The sequence below is a fragment of the Hyla sarda genome, chromosome 10 (genome assembly GCF_029499605.1).
Source record: "Hyla sarda isolate aHylSar1 chromosome 10, aHylSar1.hap1, whole genome shotgun sequence".
NCBI lineage: Eukaryota > Metazoa > Chordata > Amphibia > Anura > Hylidae > Hyla > Hyla sarda.
The window spans coordinates 137,345,385-137,366,793 of NC_079198.1; the positions used below are offsets into that span (position 1 = coordinate 137,345,385).

The window sequence follows — 21,409 nt, forward strand, 5'->3', positions numbered from 1 at the left end:
GTTAGATTTCTATTTATGTTATATTTATATTATATTTATATACAGAATTTAGTCAGTGCGGATCCTTTAGTATATAAACGAGAGTTCAGAGCATGTAAGACCCCTTAATATTGGTAAAGTAGGGGTCACTAGGTAAAAGGAGAAGGCCCAACAAGAAATGGGTACTCTGGCTCTGCCAGTACAAAGGAGGAGCTGATGTAGGAGGGGCTAGTGTTGAGGAGCTGATGTAGGAGGGGCCAGAGGTGAGGAGCTGATGTGGGTGGTACCAGTGATGAGGAGCTGATTTAGGAGGGGCTAGTGCTGAGGAGCTGATGTAGGTGGGTGTGGGTCTAGTGTTGAGGTAGGAGGGGCCAGTGCTGAGGAGCTGATATAGGAGGGGCCAGAGCTGAGGAGCTGTTGTGAGTGGGGCCAGTGCTGAGGAGTTGATGTAAGTGGGTGTGGATCTAGTGTTGAGGTAGGAGGGACCAGTGATGAGGAGCTGATGTAGGAGAGGCCATAGGTGAGGAGCTGATGTAGGAGAGACCAGAGGTGAGGAGCTGATGTGGGTGGTGCCAGTGCTGAGGAGCTGATGTAGGAGAGGCCATAGGTGAGGAGCTGATGTAGGAGGGGCCAGAGGTGAGGAGCTGTTGTGAGTGGGGCCAGTGCTGAGGAGCTGATGTAAGTGGATGTGGATCTAGTGTTGAGGTAGGAGGGACCAGTGATGAGGAGCTGATGTAGGAGAGGCCATAGGTGAGGAGCTGATGTAGGAGAGACCAGAGGTGAGGAGCTGATGTGGGTGGTGCCAGTGCTGAGGAGCTGATGTAGGTGGGTGTGGGTCTAGTGTTGAGGTAGGAGGGGCCAGTGCTGAGGAGCTGATGTAGGAGGGGCCAGAGCTGAGGAGCTGTTGTGAGTGGGGCCAGTGCTGAGGAGTTGATGTAAGTGGGTGTGGATCTAGTGTTGAGGTAGGAGGGACCAGTGATGAGGAGCTGATGTAGGAGAGGCCATAGGTGAGGAGCTGATGTAGGAGAGACCAGAGGTGAGGAGCTGATGTGGGTGGTGCCAGTGCTGAGGAGCTGATGTAGGAGAGGCCATAGGTGAGGAGCTGATGTAGGAGGGGCCAGAGGTGAGGAGCTGTTGTGAGTGGGGCCAGTGCTGAGGAGCTGATGTAAGTGGATGTGGATCTAGTGTTGAGGTAGGAGGGACCAGTGATGAGGAGCTGATGTAGGAGAGGCCATAGGTGAGGAGCTGATGTAGGAGAGACCAGAGGTGAGGAGCTGATGTGGGTGGTGCCAGTGCTGAGGAGCTGATGTAGGAGGGGCCAGAGGTGAGGAGCTGATGTGGGTGGTGCCAGTGCTGAGGAGCTGATGTAGGAGAGGCCAGAGGTGAGGAGCTGATGTAGGAGAGGCCAGAGGTGAGGAGCTGATGTGGGTGGTGCCAGTGCTGAGGAGCTGATGTAGGAGAGGCCAGAGGTGAGGAGCTGATGTAGGAGAGGCCATAGGTGAGGAGCTGATGTAGGAGAGACCAGAGGTGAGGAGCTGATGTGGGTGGTGCCAGTGCTGAGGAGCTGATGTAGGAGGGGCCAGAGGTGAGGAGCTGATGTGGGTGGTGCCAGTGCTGAGGAGCTGATGTAGGAGAGGCCAGAGGTGAGGAGCTGATGTAGGAGAGGCCAGAGGTGAGGAGCTGATGTGGGTGGTGCCTGTGCTGAGGAGCTGTGGGCTCCGGCCCTAGAACCTCTCTAATGTAGCCACGCTTTGATCGCCATGTACGTAATTGAACTGTGTACCTAAAAATACCTGGCGGTGCACATTAGTCTTTGCGTCATGTTGGCTAAAAGGCTTCAAGCCCACCCACCAAAGAACCTGATGCCCCCCATTAGTCGTCCACATCCCCTTTGGTTTCCCGTTGATAAACAGTACGCACATCGGTTACTTTTGTCTCACTTTAAAGGAGATATCCAGCCAAAAATGGTAAAAATATAAACTTAAAGAAGTTCAGAGAGTGAGCAGTGCATATAGATGAGGGAGGTGTGTGAGCCTCGGCCAATCAGGGACAATCCCACAGAGCTCCTCCCTTTTTGGCCTGATCTCTTCTCCTCTTCCTTCTTCCAAGATGAGCTCTTGTTGCAAAACCTGCCGGATTAGCCAATCACTGTCCGAGATGGAACATTGCTGAGACTAGTGATCATGCACTGAGCAGGAGGAAGAGAGAAGATCTGGGAACTGGGTGGAGCCAAACAGGAGCTGCAGGGAACCAGTGAAGACTGGGGCAAGGTAAGTATTGTTTTTTTGTTCCCCCCCCCCCCCCCCAGAATCATATTATTTCTTGGTATTCCAAACACAGTATCTTCAGCTGTTCAAAAACTACAACTCCCAGCATGCCCGGAGAGCCGAAGGCTGTCTGGGCATGCTGGGAGTTGCAATTTTGCAACATCTGGAGGCACCCTGGTTTGGAAACCCTAATCTATATAAATATAGTGCAATAGCTCTGTACAATCTTTGGAGAAATATTGCTATATAGTGCCAAGAACACTTGTATGCCGCACACAGGGCCTAGATATATATACACCACACAGGGCCCAGATAAATATACTTCACACAGGCCCCAGACAAATATACTGCATGCAGGGCCCAGATAAATATACTGCATACAGGGCCCACATAAATATTCTGCATACAGGGCCCACATAAATATATCTCATACAGGCCCCGGATAAATATACTGCATACAGGGCCCAGATGAATATATCTCATACAGGCCCCAGATAAATATGCAGCACACAGGCCCCAGATAAATATACTGCATACAGGGCCCAGATAAATATACTGCATACAGGGCCCAGATAAATATACTGCATACAGGGCCCAGATAAATATATCTCATACAGGCCCCAGATAAATATACCGCATACAGGGCACAGATAAATATACTGCATACAGGGCCCAGATAAATATACTGCATACAGGCCCAGATAAATATACTGCATACAGTGCCCAGATAAATACAGTGCATACAGGGCCCAGATAAATATACTGCATACAGGCCCAGATAAATATACTGCATACAGGGCCCAGATAAATATACTGCATACAGGCCCAGATAAATATATCTCATACAGGGCCCAGATAAGTGATTGGTTCTACGTCACCTCCAAATAGGGTTGTCTACTGAAGGTTTCATTATGCTCCTAACCTTCTAGTTGGATTTGTTATGATAAATCCACAGGGAATTGCTTGGCATCCAACCAGGGTGTTTCCAGCTGTTGCAAAACTACAACTCCCAGCATGCCCGGACAGCCAACGGCTGTCCGGGCATGCTGAAAGTTGCAGTTTTGCAACAGCTGGAGGCCCCCTGGCTGGGGCACAGCGCAGAGCATTCTTACGGTCTACTGTAAATGCCTAGTGATAAATGGCAGATCTCCCGGCTCTACATTATGCATGTCTATGCATACGAAATCTGTATTACAAATTTGCATAGTTTTGCGATGCGCTAAGTGCAGCATTACCGAGCGCGGTTTGCATTGTTATGAATACAGATCGCGCTTTTTTTTTTTCTTTCCAAAATTGAAAAAATGTATAAATAAACTGGCGGAATATCTTATTACATGTATTTTCCAACGTGTACTATGAATCAATCCGGAGCCTCATGAATAGGCAATTGCGCAAGCGAACAAACTTCTCGGAGGTCGCCACCTCCTCCGCCCATCCCGGACGTAACCGCGCGGCGTCCGCCATCTAGGTGGTCAGATCGTCCCTATTTATATCCCTGCACCCCATGACCCTCCCATCACCCAAGGTTATACCGCGCCAAGTTCCTCGCTGTTTTGCACGGTCTTCCGTTTTTTTTTTTTTTTTTCGCCATAACTCCCTCTTATGTAGTGAAGGTTATAAAGATGAAAACCCAGTGAAGGGAGACAGATTGCGAGTAGAGTGTTTCTGGATGCAAAATGCAAATTACCTACTGTCTTGGCGCATCCGCTATGCAGATTGCCTCCCCCCACTGCCCCTCCCCCCCTGTAAAATCTCCTATGACTTGATACGTTGTTAGTACTGAATATCAAATACTATCAAGATGCTTTTTAACATGTCACGGTCGGCTTACCCACACGTAATGAATCAGCGGGAAAGGAGATTTCTAAAGGGAAAAAAAAGTGCATTATTAAAGGAAGGTTAATAAAAAAAACACCCCGCCTCCTTTTTTTTCTTTTCTTAGAGGCTGCAGAAGTGAAGCCGCTTTATTAGTGCATTTAATTAAATGTAAGGTCGCAACTCGTGACAAGAGAGGAGAAAAGGCGAGCGCCGGATGAATGGGAACCCACTGGTATAAGGCTCCGCTTTTTTTCCACGAAGGACGTGAACAATAGAGTTATTGATATGTTTGGGGAGAGAATCGACTAATGTCGCAATTACAGTGATAGTAATGATAGTGATAATAGTGATATGATAGTGGTGATGGTGATAATAGTGATATGATAGTGGTGATAGTGATATGATAGTGGTGATAGTGATAATAGTGATATGATAGTGGTGATAGTGATATGATAGTGGTGATGGTGATAATAGTGATATGATAGTGGTAATAGTGATAATAGTGATATGATAGTAATGATAGTGATAATAGTGATATGATAGTGGTGATGGTGATAATAGTGATATGATAGTGATGATGGTGATAATAGTGAGGATGATAGTGGTGATAGTGATAATAGTGATATGATAGTGGTGATAGTGATAATAGTGATATGATAGTGGTGATAGTGATAATAGTGATATGATAGTGGTGATGGTGATAATAGTGATATGATAGTGGTGATAGTTATAATAGTTATAATAGTGGTATGATAGTGGTGATAGTTATAATAGTTATAATAGTGGTATGATAGTGGTGATAGTGATAATAGTGATATGATAGTAATGATAGTGATAATAGTGAGGATGATAGTGGTGATAGTGATAATAGTGATATGATAGTGGTGATAGTTATAATAGTGGTATGATAGTGGTGATAGTTATAATAGTGATATGATAGTGGTGATAGTGATAATAGTGATATGATAGTGGTGATAGTGATAATAGTGATATGATAGTGGTGATAGTGATAATAGTGATATGATAGTGGTGATAGTTATAATAGTGAGGATGATAGTAATGATAGTGATAATAGTGATATGATAGTGGTGATAGTGATAATAATGATATGATAGTGGTGATAGTGATAATAGTGATATGATAGTGGTGATAGTGATAATAGTGATATGATAGTGGTGATAGTTACAATAGTGGTATGATAGTGGTGATAGTGATAATAGTGAGGATGATAGTAATGATAGTGATAATAGTGATATGATAGTGGTGATAGTGATAATAGTGATATGATAGTGGTGATAGTAATAATAGTGAGGATGATAGTGATAGCAATGATAAACATAATAGTGATAGTGGTGAATAGCAATGAAGGGGGTGGATTGAAGATGATTCTGATAATAGTGATCAAGGTGATAGTAGTGATGAAAGTAGTGATAGCCATGATAGTTATAATAGTGACGATAGTGGTGATAGTGATGATTGTGATAATAGTGATGAAGGTGATAATAGTAATGATAGTAGTGGTGATAATAATAATAGTGGTGATAATAATAATAGTGGTGATATCAGTCATAGCCATGTTAGTTAGAATAGTGATGATAGTGGTGACAGTGATAATAGTTGTGATACTGGTGATAGTAAAAGTGATAATAGTGAGGATGATAGTGGTAGTAATGATAAACATAATAGTGATAGTGGTGAATAGTAATGTGGTGGATTGATGAGGAATGTGATGATAGTGATGGAGGTGATAGTAGTGATGATAGAAGTAGTGATAGGGACAATAGTGGTGATATTAGTGATAGCCATGTTAGTTAGAATAGTGATCATAGTGGTGAAAGGAATTATAGTAATATTAGTAATGATATTGGTGATAGTAATAAAAGGGGTGGATTAATGATAATGCTAGTGATAATGGTAGTGATAATAGTGATAATGGTAGTGATAATAGTGATAATTGCTGCATAGTGGTGAGAGTGATGACGTTGCTAATAGTAGTACAGTGGTGTTAGTGGTAAAAGTGATAATAGTGTTGAGTTATATTGGTGATAGAGAAGATAGACTTGATAGTGTTTATAGTAGTGATAGTAATGATTGTGGAAACAGTGGTAATATAAATAATAGTGGAGATGGTGATGATGGTTGTATAGTGGTGATACCAGTGGTAGAGAAGATGGTGATGATGGTTGTATAGTGGTGATACCAGTGGTAGAGAAGATGGTGATGATGGTTGTATAGTGGTGATACCAGTGATAGAGAAGATGGTGATGATGGTTGTATAGTGGTGATACCAGTGGTAGAGAAGATGGTGATGATGGTTGTATAGTGGTGATGATGGTTGTATATGGGTGATGATGGTTGTATAGTGGTGGTGATGGTTGTATAGTGGTGATGATGGTTGTATATGGGTGATGATGGTTGTATAGTGGTGATGATGGTTGTATAGTGGTGATGATGGTTGTATAGGGGTGATGATGGTTGTATAGTGGTGATACCAGTGATAGAGAAGATGGTGATGATGGTTGTATAATGGTGATACCAGTGGTAGAGAAGATAGTGATGATGGTTGTATAGTGGTGATGATGGTTGTATAGTGGTGATGATGGTTGTATAGTGGTGATGATGGTTGTATAGTGGAGATGATGGTTGTATAGTGATGATGGTTGTATAGTGGTGATGATGGTTGTATAGTGGTGATACCAGTGATAGAGAAGATAGTGATGATGGTTGTATAGTGGTGATGATGGTTGTATAGTGGTGACGATGATTGTATAGTGGTGACGATGATTGTATAGTGGTGATGATGGTTGTATAGTGATGATGGTTGTATATGGGTGATGATGATTGTATAGTGGTGATGATGGTTGTATAGTGATGATGGTTGTATATGGGTGATGATGGTTGTATAGTGGTGGTGATGGTTATATAGTGGTGATGATGGTTGTATAGTGGTGGTGATGGTTGTATAGTGGTGATGATGGTTGTATAGTGGTGATGATGGTTGTATAGTGGTGATGATGGTTGTATAGTGGTGATGATGGTTGTATAGTGGTGATGATGGTTGTATAGTGGTGATACCAGTGGTAGAGAAGATGGTGATGATGGTTGTATAGTGGTGATACCAGTGATAGAGAAGATGGTGATGATGGTTGTATAGTGATGATACCAGTGATAGAGAAGATGGTGATGATGGTTGTATAATGGTGATACCAGTGGTAGAGAAGATAGTGATGATGGTTGTATAGTGGTGATGATGGTTGTATAGTGGTGATGATGGTTTTATAGTGGTGATACCAGTGGTAGAGAAGATGGTGATGATGGTTGTATAGTGATGATACCAGTGATAGAGAAGATGGTGATGATGGTTGTATAATGGTGATACCAGTGGTAGAGAAGATAGTGATGATGGTTGTATAGTGGTGATGATGGTTGTATAGTGGTGATGATGGTTTTATAGTGGTGATACCAGTGGTAGAGAAGATGGTGATGATGGTTGTATAGTGGTGATACCAGTGATAGAGAAGATGGTGATGATGGTTGTATAGTGGTGATACCAGTGGTAGAGAAGATGGTGATGATGGTTGTATAGTGGTGATACCAGTGGTAGAGAAGATGGTGATGATGGTTGTATAGTGGTGATGATGGTTGTATATGGGTGATGATGGTTGTATAGTGGTGGTGATGGTTGTATAGTGGTGATGATGGTTGTATATGGGTGATGATGGTTGTATAGTGGTGATGATGGTTGTATAGTGGTGATGATGGTTGTATAGGGGTGATGATGGTTGTATAGTGGTGATACCAGTGATAGAGAAGATGGTGATGATGGTTGTATAATGGTGATACCAGTGGTAGAGAAGATAGTGATGATGGTTGTATAGTGGTGATGATGGTTGTATAGTGGTGATGATGGTTGTATAGTGGTGATGATGGTTGTATAGTGGAGATGATGGTTGTATAGTGATGATGGTTGTATAGTGGTGATGATGGTTGTATAGTGGTGATACCAGTGATAGAGAAGATAGTGATGATGGTTGTATAGTGGTGATGATGGTTGTATAGTGGTGACGATGATTGTATAGTGGTGACGATGATTGTATAGTGGTGATGATGGTTGTATAGTGATGATGGTTGTATATGGGTGATGATGATTGTATAGTGGTGATGATGGTTGTATAGTGATGATGGTTGTATATGGGTGATGATGGTTGTATAGTGGTGGTGATGGTTATATAGTGGTGATGATGGTTGTATAGTGGTGGTGATGGTTGTATAGTGGTGATGATGGTTGTATAGTGGTGATGATGGTTGTATAGTGGTGATGATGGTTGTATAGTGGTGATGATGGTTGTATAGTGGTGATGATGGTTGTATAGTGGTGATACCAGTGGTAGAGAAGATGGTGATGATGGTTGTATAGTGGTGATACCAGTGATAGAGAAGATGGTGATGATGGTTGTATAGTGATGATACCAGTGATAGAGAAGATGGTGATGATGGTTGTATAATGGTGATACCAGTGGTAGAGAAGATAGTGATGATGGTTGTATAGTGGTGATGATGGTTGTATAGTGGTGATGATGGTTTTATAGTGGTGATACCAGTGGTAGAGAAGATGGTGATGATGGTTGTATAGTGATGATACCAGTGATAGAGAAGATGGTGATGATGGTTGTATAATGGTGATACCAGTGGTAGAGAAGATAGTGATGATGGTTGTATAGTGGTGATGATGGTTGTATAGTGGTGATGATGGTTTTATAGTGGTGATACCAGTGGTAGAGAAGATGGTGATGATGGTTGTATAGTGGTGATACCAGTGATAGAGAAGATGGTGATGATGGTTGTATAGTGATGATACCAGTGATAGAGAAGATGGTGATGATGGTTGTATAATGGTGATACCAGTGGTAGAGAAGATAGTGATGATGGTTGTATAGTGGTGATGATGGTTGTATAGTGGTGATGATGGTTGTATAGTGGTGATGATGGTTGTATAGTGATGATGGTTGTATAGTGGTGATGATGGTTGTATAGTGGTGATACCAGTGATAGAGAAGATGGTGATGATGGTTGTATAGTGGTGATACCAGTGATAGAGAAGATAGTGATGATGGTTGTATAGTGGTGATGATGGTTGTATAGTGGTGACGATGATTGTATAGTGGTGACGATGATTGTATAGTGGTGATGATGGTTGTATAGTGATGATGATTGTATAGTGGTGATGATGGTTGTATAGTGATGATGGTTGTATAGTGGTGATGATGGTTGTATAGTGGTGGTGATGGTTATATAGTGGTGATGATGGTTGTATAGTGGTGATGATGGTTGTATAGTGGTGATGATGGTTGTATAGGGGTGATGATGGTTGTATAGTGGTGATGATGGTTGTATAGTGGTGATGATGGTTGTATAGTGATGATGATTGTATAGTGGTGATGATGGTTGTATAGTGATGATGGTTGTATAGTGGTGATGATGGTTGTATAGTGGTGGTGATGGTTATATAGTGGTGATGATGGTTGTATAGTGGTGATGATGGTTGTATAGTGGTGATGATGGTTGTATAGTGGTGATGATGGTTGTATAGTGGTGATGATGGTGGTGATATTGATGTTTTCCCTGTCGTCCTAACCAGAAGCACAAGTGGGGTGTTTCTGCCCCTGTGAAGCGGGCAGGACGGGGGAATTTATAATTCCACCCAAGTAATTAATATAAATTACACCCCCTTTATAAGGCCTCCTCCCTAAGGCCATGGACAGCAGGCGCTTGTGTTTTCCATGAGTCTCCATGGAACATCAATCAAGTCATCTCTTTACCAGTTTTGTGTCCTAACCCATCCTCTCCCCAGGAAGCTGCAGTTCATGCTTTGGACATTTCAAGAGTCCTCAGAATCTACATCTCAAGAATTCGAGAATTTAGAAGATCTGAGAACCTTCTAGTGACTTTTTCTGGGAAGAACAAAGGTCTTAAAGGGGTACTCCGGTGGAAAACTTTTTTTTTTTTTAAATCAACTGGTGCCAGAAAGTTAAGCAGATTTGTAAATTACTTCTATTAAAAAATCTTAATCCTTCCAGTACTTATTAGTTGCTGAATACTACAGGAGAAATTATTTTCTTTTTGGAACACAGCGCTCTCTGCTGACATCACGAGCACAGTGCTCTCTGTTGACATCTCTGTCCATTTTAAGAACTGTCCAGAGTAGGAGAAAATCTCCATAGCAAACATATGCTGCTCATAAAATCCCCATAGCAAACAGTTTCTAAAATGGACAGAGATGGCAGCAGAGAGCACTGTGCCCGTGATTCAGCAGAGAGCTCTTTGTTCCAAAAAGAAAATAATTTCCTCTGTAGTATTCAGCAGCTAATAAGTACTGGAAGGATTAAGATTTTTTAATAGAAGTAATTTACAAATCTGTTTAACTTTCTGGCACCAGTTGATTTAAAAAAAAAAAAAAGTTTTCCACCGGAGTACCCCTTTAACCCGTTAAGGACGGTGGGCCCCCGTTTTAAAGTCCTTTAGGACTGAGGGTGTATGGATACGCCCGTGGGAATTCCGGTCCCCGCCGCTAGCCGGTTGGGGACTGGACCGTGATGCCTGCTGGAATCATTCAGCAGGCATCCCGACACATTGCCGAGGGGGGTCCCGAGACCCCCCCATGTCGGCGATCGGAGAAAATCGCATGTCAATTCAGACATGCGATTTTCTCCAATTCCGGGCTGATCGGGTCTCTGGTGACCCGATCACCTGGAAAATAGGGATGATCGGAGTTGTCAGTGACAGCCCCGATCATCCTAAGGGATAGGAGCGAGGTCGCAGTGCTGCGATCTCCTCCTATCCCCTGATTAGTCAGAACTGAGTTCTGACCAATGGCAGCGCAGGACAGGGGGTTGTCATGGAAACCCCTTGTTCTGCCCACCCCTGGATGTCGGGCAGAACGGGGGGAGAAGATGGCGGCGGTTACCTGAGGAGAAGATGCCTGGGGCCCGGCGATCATCGCAGAAATCCAGCGGAGATCACGGCTCAGGTAGGGAATCGACGGTGGGGGGGAGAAATAAAAGTGAAAGTAAAGTGATCTTTACCGTGGCAACCACTAGGAAGGCCGGACTGCAACTCCCAGCATGCCCAGGCAGCCAAAGGCTGTCTGGGCATGCTGGGAGTTGTAGCTTTGCAACATCTGGAGGGTCACAGTTTGGTGACAGTTACAGTGGTGCCCAAACGGTAGCCCTCCAGATGTTGCCAAACTACAAATCTCAGCATGCCTAGACTGCCCAGGCATGCTGGGAGTTGTAGTTCTGTAACATCTGTCCCTTCAGATTTTTCAATTTTCATGACATTTTTGAAAATTGCTGCTCTACTTTGAAGCCCTCTAATTTTTTCAAAGAGTAAAAATTTGTCCATTTTATGATGACAACATATAGTAGACATATTGTATTTGTGAATACAAATAACATTTATTATGAATATCCATTTTCCTTACAAATAGAGAGCTTCAAAGTTAGAAAAAATGCAAAATTTTCAAAATTTTCATGAAATTTGGGGATTTTTCACCAAGAAAGGATGCAAGTAACGCCGAAAAATTACCACAAAAATAAAGTAGAATATGTCCTGAAAAAACAATCTCAGAATCAGAATATTCGGTAAAAGCATCTTAGGGTTATTAACGCTTAAAGTGACGGTGGTCAGAATTGCGAAAAAGGGCTCAGTCCTTAAGGAGTTAAAGGGGTACTCCACTGCTCAGCGTTTGGAACAAATTGTTCCGAATGCTGGAGCCAGCGCTGGGAGCTCGTGACGTCATACCCCGCCCCTCATGATGTCACACCCCGCCCCCTCAATGGTACCATGCCGTCTTCCATAGACTTGCATTGAGGGGGGCGTGACATTGTGTGGGGGCGGGGCTATGATGTCACAAGCTCCAAGCACTGGCTCCAGCATTCGGAACAGTTTATGCCAAACGCCGAGCATCGGAGCACCCCTTTAAAGCCTCTAAAACCTCTCTGAGTAGATGGGTCAAAGAGGCAATCCGGGAGGCTTTTGTAGCTCAGGATCTAACTCCTCCTTCCTTTGTTACTGCTCATCCTACTCAGGCAGTTGTTACCTCTTTTGCTGAGAAAAAAGCTGTTCCTCTGGAACAAATGTGCGCTGCTGCCTCCTGGAGCACGCACAACACATTTATTAATCATTACAGGGTTAATGCCAGACGTTGGCCTTTGGGCAATCCATCCTAAGTGCCGCTCTTCCTTAGTCCCTCTCTATTTGTGTATGTTTCTTGCTAAGTCCCCACTTGTGCTGCTGGTCAGGAGGAGAGGGAAGTGTTCATTTTTAACGTAAATTTGTTTTCCCTTAGTCCTAACAGCAGCACACAAATATCCTGCCCTTTTTCTTGTTATTTAAGCAACATGGCCTTAGGGAGGAGGCCTTATATAGGGGGTGTAATTTATTTTAATTACTTGGGCGGAATTAAAAATTCCACCATCCTACCAGCTTCACAGGGGCAGACACACCCCACTTGTGCTGCTGTTAGGGCCAAGGGAAAACAAAGTTACATTAAAGCTTAAAGGGGTTATCCAGGAAAAAAACTTTTATATATATATATATATATATATATATATATATATATATATATATATATTAACTGGCTCAAGAAAGTTAAACAGATTTGTAAATTATTTCTATTAAAAAATCTTAATCCTGTCAGTACTTATGAGCTGCTGAAGTTGAGTTGTTCATTTTTGTCTAAGTGCTCTCTGATGACACCTGTCTCGGGAACTGTCCAGAGTAGAAGCAAATCAGCAGAGAGCACTGTTGCCGGACAGAAATCAACAACTCAACGTCAGCTGATAATTATTGGAAGGAGTAAGAATTATTAATAGAAGTAATTTACAAATCTGTTTAACTTTCTGGAACCGGTTGCCATAAAAAAAAAGTTTTTTCTTCCTGGAATACTCCATTAACGATTCCATCACCAAAGCCAAAGCCACATGTGGACTTGTTTTTTTTTCTTTAAACAAGTTGTACTTATCCCTATTTAATTCATATATTGGACGTGGGGGCACCAGACCTCCCGCCCCCCGATATTCTAGCACTGGGAATTTTTCACTGCACTACTTCATAAAAAACCATGCACATGTTGTTGGTCCCAGTATATCACATTGAGAGGTAACAGTGGATTGTAGGGCCCATTAACCCATGATTCACCAGCTCTTTTATATCTATAACTCCAATCATTCCTTGACAACCTCTGGTCATGCTGGAAATTGTAGTTTTTTGGATAGTCACAAGTCAGGCAATACCTGTCCATCATATGGCGTGTACAGTTTGCGGAAAAATTCCGCCAAAATTTACTGCCTATTGATTTCAATGGGCTTCCACAGTCCCAGTTTCTGCGGTGAGCATTCTGCCAAGGAAATTCCACTTTATGTATTCGGCAGAAATATAAGACCATTTTTATATTTTGCTAAATGCTGCAGGGGAATCAAATTGAAATCAATAGGTGGAATTCTGTGTTCTGAGAGCAAAGAAATTCCGCCACAATTGCTGCATGGAATTTCTGCAGAATTGTGGAAATTTCACCGTGTGAACATGGCCTTTTATTCATTCTAAATATTCCCCTGATTTTCTCCCTTATGGTTTAGTATCCTGTGTGTAGACGTGCGCTCAGTCCAGTCACCGCTCTACCGCCATCTCATTCTCTCCTCTGCCAGGTGAGTGGTGATCAGTGCCCGGCTTCACAATCCGAGCCTGTGAATTTCCTGCCAGCCCCTCGCCCCGCACCCCCTCCGGCTCAAGTACCGTAACATTTTAGCCGGTCCAGCCATTCATCCTCTGTAATGAAACCATTAGCCGGCTGTAATTGCTTTCATCGAGACGGGGGTCTCTGCTGGGCTTAAAGGGGTACTCTGCCCCTAGACATCTTATCTCCTATTCAATGGATATGGGATAAGATGTATGATCTCGGGGGTCCCCTCCCCCCCATCTCAGCTGCGGCACCCCAGACATCTGGTACACAGAACCAACTTCGCTTCGTGGCAGACGACTGGCTATGTGGGGCGGAGGCTCGTAATGTCACATGTCACCTGCGTCATAGACTTGCATTGAGGGGGTGTGGCCTTGACGTCACGAGCCTCCGGTGCTGCACCCGACGCTCTAAACGAATGCCAGGTGCAGCAGGGAGATCGTGGGGGTCCCCATCAGTGGTACCCCCGCGATCAGACATCTTATCCCCTATCTTTTGGATAGGGGATAAGATGTCTAGGGGCGGAGTACCCCTTTAATTCACCTGTGCAGAAGTTTTAAGTTCTATTGATTTATTTGAATGAGATAGAAACAAAATAAATTGGTTGATTTGTGATTTGCCTTGAATTCTGGATCATAAGTAAAAATCTAAGAAAATATACATTGAATTCCAAGACAGTAGATACGATACTATTATTGGGCGCCTGTCCCTTTAATTCCATTTTAATTCTCTGAATATGTAAATTTTATGCTTTATCTCTGTGAATCTTGATTATCGAACACAAAGGCTGATAAAGGACCAAACAATGGCGCGGAGCGGCGGACGCCTTTACATCATCCTGGACGGTTTCTATATCATTGATCTCACTGAGAGTGGATGTGGTCAGACCTTATGCAGAGCAAACTCCTCCACCGTCCTGTCATCCGGCCAAAGCCTCACCGATCCCTCGCCAGCCTGACAGCACCACCGCCGCGCACGTGAAACTTGTCAGGCCAGAAACTCTGCATAGGATAATAAAGGCGACATCTGTTGCATTCTGAGCGGATCTGAAGCCTCATAAAGAATCACAATGACCCAAGAAAGAGCGGAATGATTCACTATCAGTATAGAAGTAATTCTCCTACATCTATACAATCTATAGTCATATATTCTTATACACAGGGGCAGTATTATAGTAGTTATATTCTTGTATATAGGAGCAGTATTATAGTAGTTATATTCTTGTATATAGGAGCAGTATTATAGTAGTTATATTCTTGTATATAGGAGCAGTATTATAGTAGTTATATTCTTGTATATAGGAGGCAGTATTATAGTAGTTATATTCTTGTATATAGGAGGCAGTATGATAGTAGTTATATTCTTGTATATAGGAGCAGTATTATAGTAGTTATATTCCTGTATATAGGAGGCAGTATTATAGTAGTTATATTCTTGTATATAGGGGGCAGTATTATAGTAGATATATTCTTGTATATAGGAGCAGTATTATAGTAGTTATATTCTTGTATATAGGGGCAGTATTATAGTAGTTATATTCTTGTATATAGGAGACAGTATTATAGTAGTTATATTCTTGTATATAGGAGCAGTATTATAGTAGATATATTCTTGTATATAGGAGCAGTATTATAGTAGTTATATTATTGTATATAGGATGCAGTATTATAGTAGTTATATTCTTGTATATAGGAGCAGTATTATAGTAGTTATATTCTTGTATATAGGAGCAGTATTATAGTAGTTATATTCTTGTATATAGGATGCAGTATTATAGTAGTTATATTATTGTATATAGGATGCAGTATTATAGTACTTACATAATTGTATATCGGGAGGAGTATTATAATGGTTATTTTTTTGTGCATACATTCTAATATTAATGATGAATTGCACCACTAAGTATGATTCTGTATTTTACAAATCTATAGTTGCCTATGAAATTTGCAAAGAAGACATTGCCTTAAGGTGCCACCTATGAAAATTGGACAATTTGCATTTATATAAATAATATATCATAATATTATATTTAAATTTACATTTAAATGTTTTAATCAGATCCCATAATGCATCATTTCCATCATCCACATTGTATTTTCAATCTAAGTGGATCTTAGTAAGAGTATGGCTACCGAGAGTGTCCATTGAAGCTTGAGTTTACTTACATTTTCTTAAATAACATTGTTAGATTTTGGCCCCTATTGGACAGACAATGGATCCTACTCAATAGGTGCAATTTTTTTTATTTTATTATAAATTTATATTATAAATCCCAAACACAACTCCAATAGCCAATAAATCAAGAAGAAAATATATATTTTTCTTTTGTCGAAACCTGTCAATTCCACTAAGGCAATTTGTTGTGAATGAAAGCTGAGGTGTTGATTGAAGTTTATTCAACTTTCTTCTGGGAAGGACGGATCTTAGGCTCTAACCACACACACTCCCTAAGCCGAGGGAGCGCTCAGCGGGGAGATATTAATTACCAGCTATAAATCCGATGGAGCCCGCGGTGTTGTCTCCGCCATGGGATACTGCAGAATAATCACCATGAATCTGCTATTCAATTTTTGGGAATATGTTGTAGATTATTGAACGTTGACAGCGGAATGCAGTAAAATGGAAAGCATTTTGGTATCTTGAGGAATTCCAATGAGTTTTTCTTGATGATTCGGAAAATAAATAACTAATACCAGGGGAAGGCCGTATTTCTGGCGAATGTTTTTTAATTGTAGTTTGTCTGAAAGGTACAACTCATAAAACCTCCCACAACTATTGGTTGTAAATCTGATCTTTTGTTGTACATTTTATTGAAAGCAGGCATTTACGATCGGGAATTTATATTCCTAAAGTTTCGGAAAGAATCTAAAAATATATTATGGCAATAAGGTAAATATATATATATATATATATATATATATATATATATATATATTTATTTATAAGTTTTTAGTTACTTATTTTTTGGAAAGGAAACATCAGGTGAAAAAAAATGGAGCGTATGATTTTACAAGGTAATTGAGTCGGAAATGGATACGAATTTAGATTCATATTTGTTCACTAATTTTTTCATTTGGTGGTGGTTTTTTAGTATAGGCCATTATGAGACGTTGGCTTCTGTTTTCTCTTGGGTGTCGGAAGAAGGGACAACTGCTTTTAAAGGGGTACTCCACTGCCTTAGTGTTCAGAACATTTTGTTCCGAACACTTGGAGCAGGCTGCAGGGGGTCGTGACGACACGGCCATGCCCCCTCGTGATGTCACCTCACTCCCCCTCAATGCAAGTCTATGGGAGGGGGCGTGGTGGCAGCCACGCCCCCCTCCCATAGACTTGCCTTAAGAGGGCGTGAGGTGACATCAAGAGGGGCGTAGACATGACATCACCCCTCAAAATGAATGCCAGGTGCTGCACAGAGATCGCGGGGGTCACAATGGAGGGACCCCCACGATCAGATATCTTATCCCCTATCCTTAAACTCATTTATTTGCAGTTGTGTTTGATCAGTGGGAGTCCAATCACTTTGACCCCCGCTGATCACAAGAATGAGGGTCCTGACTCCGGTGACCCCTTGCCTATGTATGTCAGGCTCATAGAGTTGTATAGTGCACATATCCAACTGATGTTCCATTCAACCAGGAGGACACTGGCTAACGTTCTTGAAGGTTCCAGTGGTTGGAGGTGCTAATCACCTATTCTGTGGACAGGGGTGGTCTCGCTGGACACTGGAACCGTGTTCTTGAAGGCTCTAGTGCTTTAGGCCACAACAATCAGGTGCTCATTACCTGTCTATGGGCAATGGTTCTCTCACTTGACACTGCCCCCATTCTTGAAGGCCCCAGTGGTTGAAGCACATTAGGTTGAAGCACATTAATCAGGTGCCAATCACCTACCCTGTGGACAGGGGTTTTCTCACCAGACACTGGACACCCCTGTTTTTGAAGGTTTCAGTGGTTGAAGCCACAATGATCAGGTGCTCATCACCTATCTTGTGGACAGGGGTTGTCTCAATGGACACTGGACCCCCTTTTTCTTGAAGGTCCTACTTGTTGGATCCCCAATTATCAGGTCTTCATCACATATCCTGTGGACAGTGGTTGTCTCCCTGGACATTGGATCCTTGTTATTGAAGGTTCCAGTGGTTGGAACCACAATAACTCAGTGCTTGCTTATGACCTATCCTGTGGACAGGGGTTGTCTCACTGGACACTGGACCCATGTTCTTGAAGGTCCCTGTGGTTGGAACCACAACGATCAGGTGCTCATCACCTATCTGTGGACAGGGGTTGTCTTAATGGACACTGGACCCCCATCTTGAAGGTCCCTGTGGTTGGAACCACAATGATCAGGTGCTCATCACCTATCTGTGGACAGGAGTTATCTTAATGGACACTGGACCCCCATTCTTGAAGGTCCTTGTGGTTGGAACCAAAACGATTAGATGCTCATCCCCTATATGTGGACAGGGGTTGTCTCACTGGACACTGGACCCACGTTCTTGAAGGTCCTTGTGGTTGGAACCATAACGATCAGGTGCTCTTCACTTATCTGTGGACAGGGGGTGTCTTAATGGACACTGAACCACATTTTCTTGAAGATTAAAGTGATTGGAGCAACAATTATCAGGTGCCTGCTCATCACCTATCCTGTGGACATGGGTTGTCTGTCATATTTGACCCCTTTACCAGGAGAACCAACCATGTGCCATCTATAACACTGGTGTCTTCTGTGAAATCAGAGTTTTTTCCTTACTTACCTGGGTATAAGTGGACCCTCCAAGGGGGCTCCTACGGGTAGGCCCTGTGCTTGACAGAGGAGATAGATTTCTATAAGGTGAAACCTCTTTGCTTTGAGAAGACCACCCCTTTATCCAGAGAAGATTTCCTGGTCCACCATTAATTATGTATACTGCCTATATCCGTCAAGAAGACCACCATGCTATAAAAAAACATTTTGATGGAATGTTGGGTGTTTATCTGAAGTTTCACTATAGATGAGTATTTTTTGTTAAGGAGAATATTCTTAAAGTTTCTCAGGCTGAACGTTCGGTTTCATTAGATATTTGACATTCATGGTTCCTCCTTCTGTTTTATTCTTCCCACTTTGCCGTAAACCCATTCCTTTGTATAAAAGACGGCCATGGCTGGGGCAATCCTACTGCCTCCCGTAAAAATGTAAACTAGACAAAGTAGTGACATAAAAACAAAATTTTTTTCCCCATCAACCTATAAAACCTAAAGTCAAGGGAACTTCATCAGCGCTGGAAGGGAAAATGAAAATATGGTGCAAACCAGGCAGAATTGTCGCCGCCGTGCGCCGAGCATTGTATATTTGAGCGCTGGATTTAAAACGTAAGACGGAAATGTGTCACGCAGTCATATATTGTACATTTCTATGGAAATAATGTTTGATATGAAATAAGTGAACTGTATAATCTGTACAAGACAGCATTCAATATCACTTCCACGGGCTGCTAAACACATGCATATAAACCAATGAGGGGAATTTACTAAAAATGGCGCAACGGCTCTCCATCGATATTTCCCTATAGCCCTTTCCACAGCTTTTCACCTAGTTCATGGCTGTGAATATGGATCCCACTGCTGGACTCAGAGACGTAACGTGAAGCTTCTGGGGCCCAATGCAGATCTGTATCAGCTCCCCCCCCTCCTACCATGTTCTATGTATAATATTGGCGGTCTGTATATGTGGAAGAAGACCCCGCCCCATCATAGAAACCAGGGCTTGGGTGAGGCTGCTTCCTCTGCAGCTCCTAAATAAGTCTTAAAGGGGTACTCTGCCCCTCGACATCTTATCCTCTATCCATGAGATGTCTGATCGCGGTAGGTCCGGTCACTGGGACCCCTGAAATCTTCAAGCCTGCCCCCCGGCATTCTGAATATTATGGTCAGAATCCTGGCTACGGGCGGCCATGGTTGTGACGTCATGCCACACACTCTTCATTCATGTCTATGGGAAGGGGTGTGTTCATAACACTGGCTCCAGGTGGCCATGGTTGCGACGTCATGCCACGCCCCCTCCATTCATGTCTGTGGGAGGGGGCGTAATGACTGTCACGCCCCCTCCCATAGACATGAATGGAGAGGGCGTGGCGTGACGTCACGACCACGCCGTCCGGAGCAAGCATTATGAACATGATAGTTCAGAATGCCAGGGTGCTGACCTGGGGATTGTGGAGGTTCCAGCGGCCGGACCTCCTGCGATCAGAGATCTTATCACCTATCCTTTGGATAGGGGATAAGATGTCTAGGGGGAGTACCCCTTTAAAGTGTCTGATCTTAAGTGTCTTAATTCTAATTGAAAATTTCCTGTTGTTTTTTTTTCTACAGCTCCATGCGTCTCCATGGTAACAGACCACAAACAAACTCTGCGTAGTCCTGCGCTCTCATACTTTCTTTCATTTGTTTCCCGGCTTTTTCATAAAATACATTTAGGTAAATAATACAGAAGTAGAGGCTAGAGAGAAGATAACGTGACTGCAGGATCAGACTACACAGAGTTTTGTTTGTTGTCTGTTACCATGGAGACACATAGGTCTGCATAGGAGCTGTGGTAAGAAAACAGTAAGGGATTTATTGTAAAGTATCTGCCATTGAGTCTAGCGCAGAAATCGACACCAGCTAAGACCTGGCAAAGATATCTGTTACCTATGGTGTCGAATATCGGCACTAAAGTCACATATGAGGAGGTCACGCCCCCAGCACACCCCTTCCATGCGAAGCCAAGCCCCCTTCCAGACCCCTTTTTCTCCCCCTAGGTGCGAGCAGGGTATATGCTAAAAAGTTGCAGAATTTGCTCCAATTTTTTTTACTTTTTCCCCCACAAATTTTTGGCATATAAAACGCAGCGAGATATTCTTGGTCAGAGAATATGTGTGAGCGCACGCTAGGGCCGCATAGACCTGCGCCGCCATCATTGAAGGCTATGCAGTCCATGCATAATTCCATAGTGTGAATGAGTCCACAAAAGACCTATTCACACCTATGTTAGATTAATCTCCAGGCAGAATTCTGCGCAGAGAATTCATAGTGTGAACATATCCTAATTTAGGGGGGATTTTGTAAGGAAATGGAAAGATATGGAAGAGGTGGAGGACCCCATTCAATGCGGGCTACCCTTCTATGGCCACAGCAGTAATCCAAGGGTCCGGCCTAGTTTAGGACATCTTAAAGGGGTGCTCCGCCCCTAGACATCTTATCCCTTATCCAATGGCTAGGGGATAAGATGTCTGATCGGGGGAGGCACCCAGCGGCTGCGGCACCACAGACAACCGGTGCATAGAACGAACTTCGCTCGATCCCAGATGATCGTTGCCGCGTGACGGAGGCTTGTGAAGACACGGTCACGCCCGCTCATGAAGTCACGGTCATGCCCCCTTAATGCAAGTCTATGGGAGGATGTCACGCCCCCTCCCATAGACTTGCATTGAGGGGGTGTGACCGTGATGTCATGAGCCTCCGGCACTACACCCGACGCTCTAAATGAACGCTGGGTGCAGCAAGGAGATCAGACATCTTATCCACTATCATTTGCATAGGGGATAAGATGTCTAGGGGCGGAGTACCCCTTTAAGAGTCCTACGATAGAATAG

General features: G+C 43.0%; 1 protein-coding gene and 1 long non-coding RNA gene across 9 annotated transcripts in view; one reads left to right on the forward strand and one right to left on the reverse strand.

The window, feature by feature from the left end:
* LOC130293821 (calmodulin-binding transcription activator 1-like) overlaps positions 1 to 21,409 on the reverse strand; it is a 1,711,968-nt gene that overhangs the window by 276,543 nt on the left and 1,414,016 nt on the right. The window lies entirely within an intron of this gene.
* Positions 10,987 to 14,731, forward strand: LOC130293825 (uncharacterized). Its single transcript, XR_008848309.1, has 3 exons — positions 10,987 to 11,091; positions 13,700 to 13,768; positions 14,587 to 14,731. It is a non-coding gene; the product is annotated as an uncharacterized LOC130293825 (long non-coding RNA).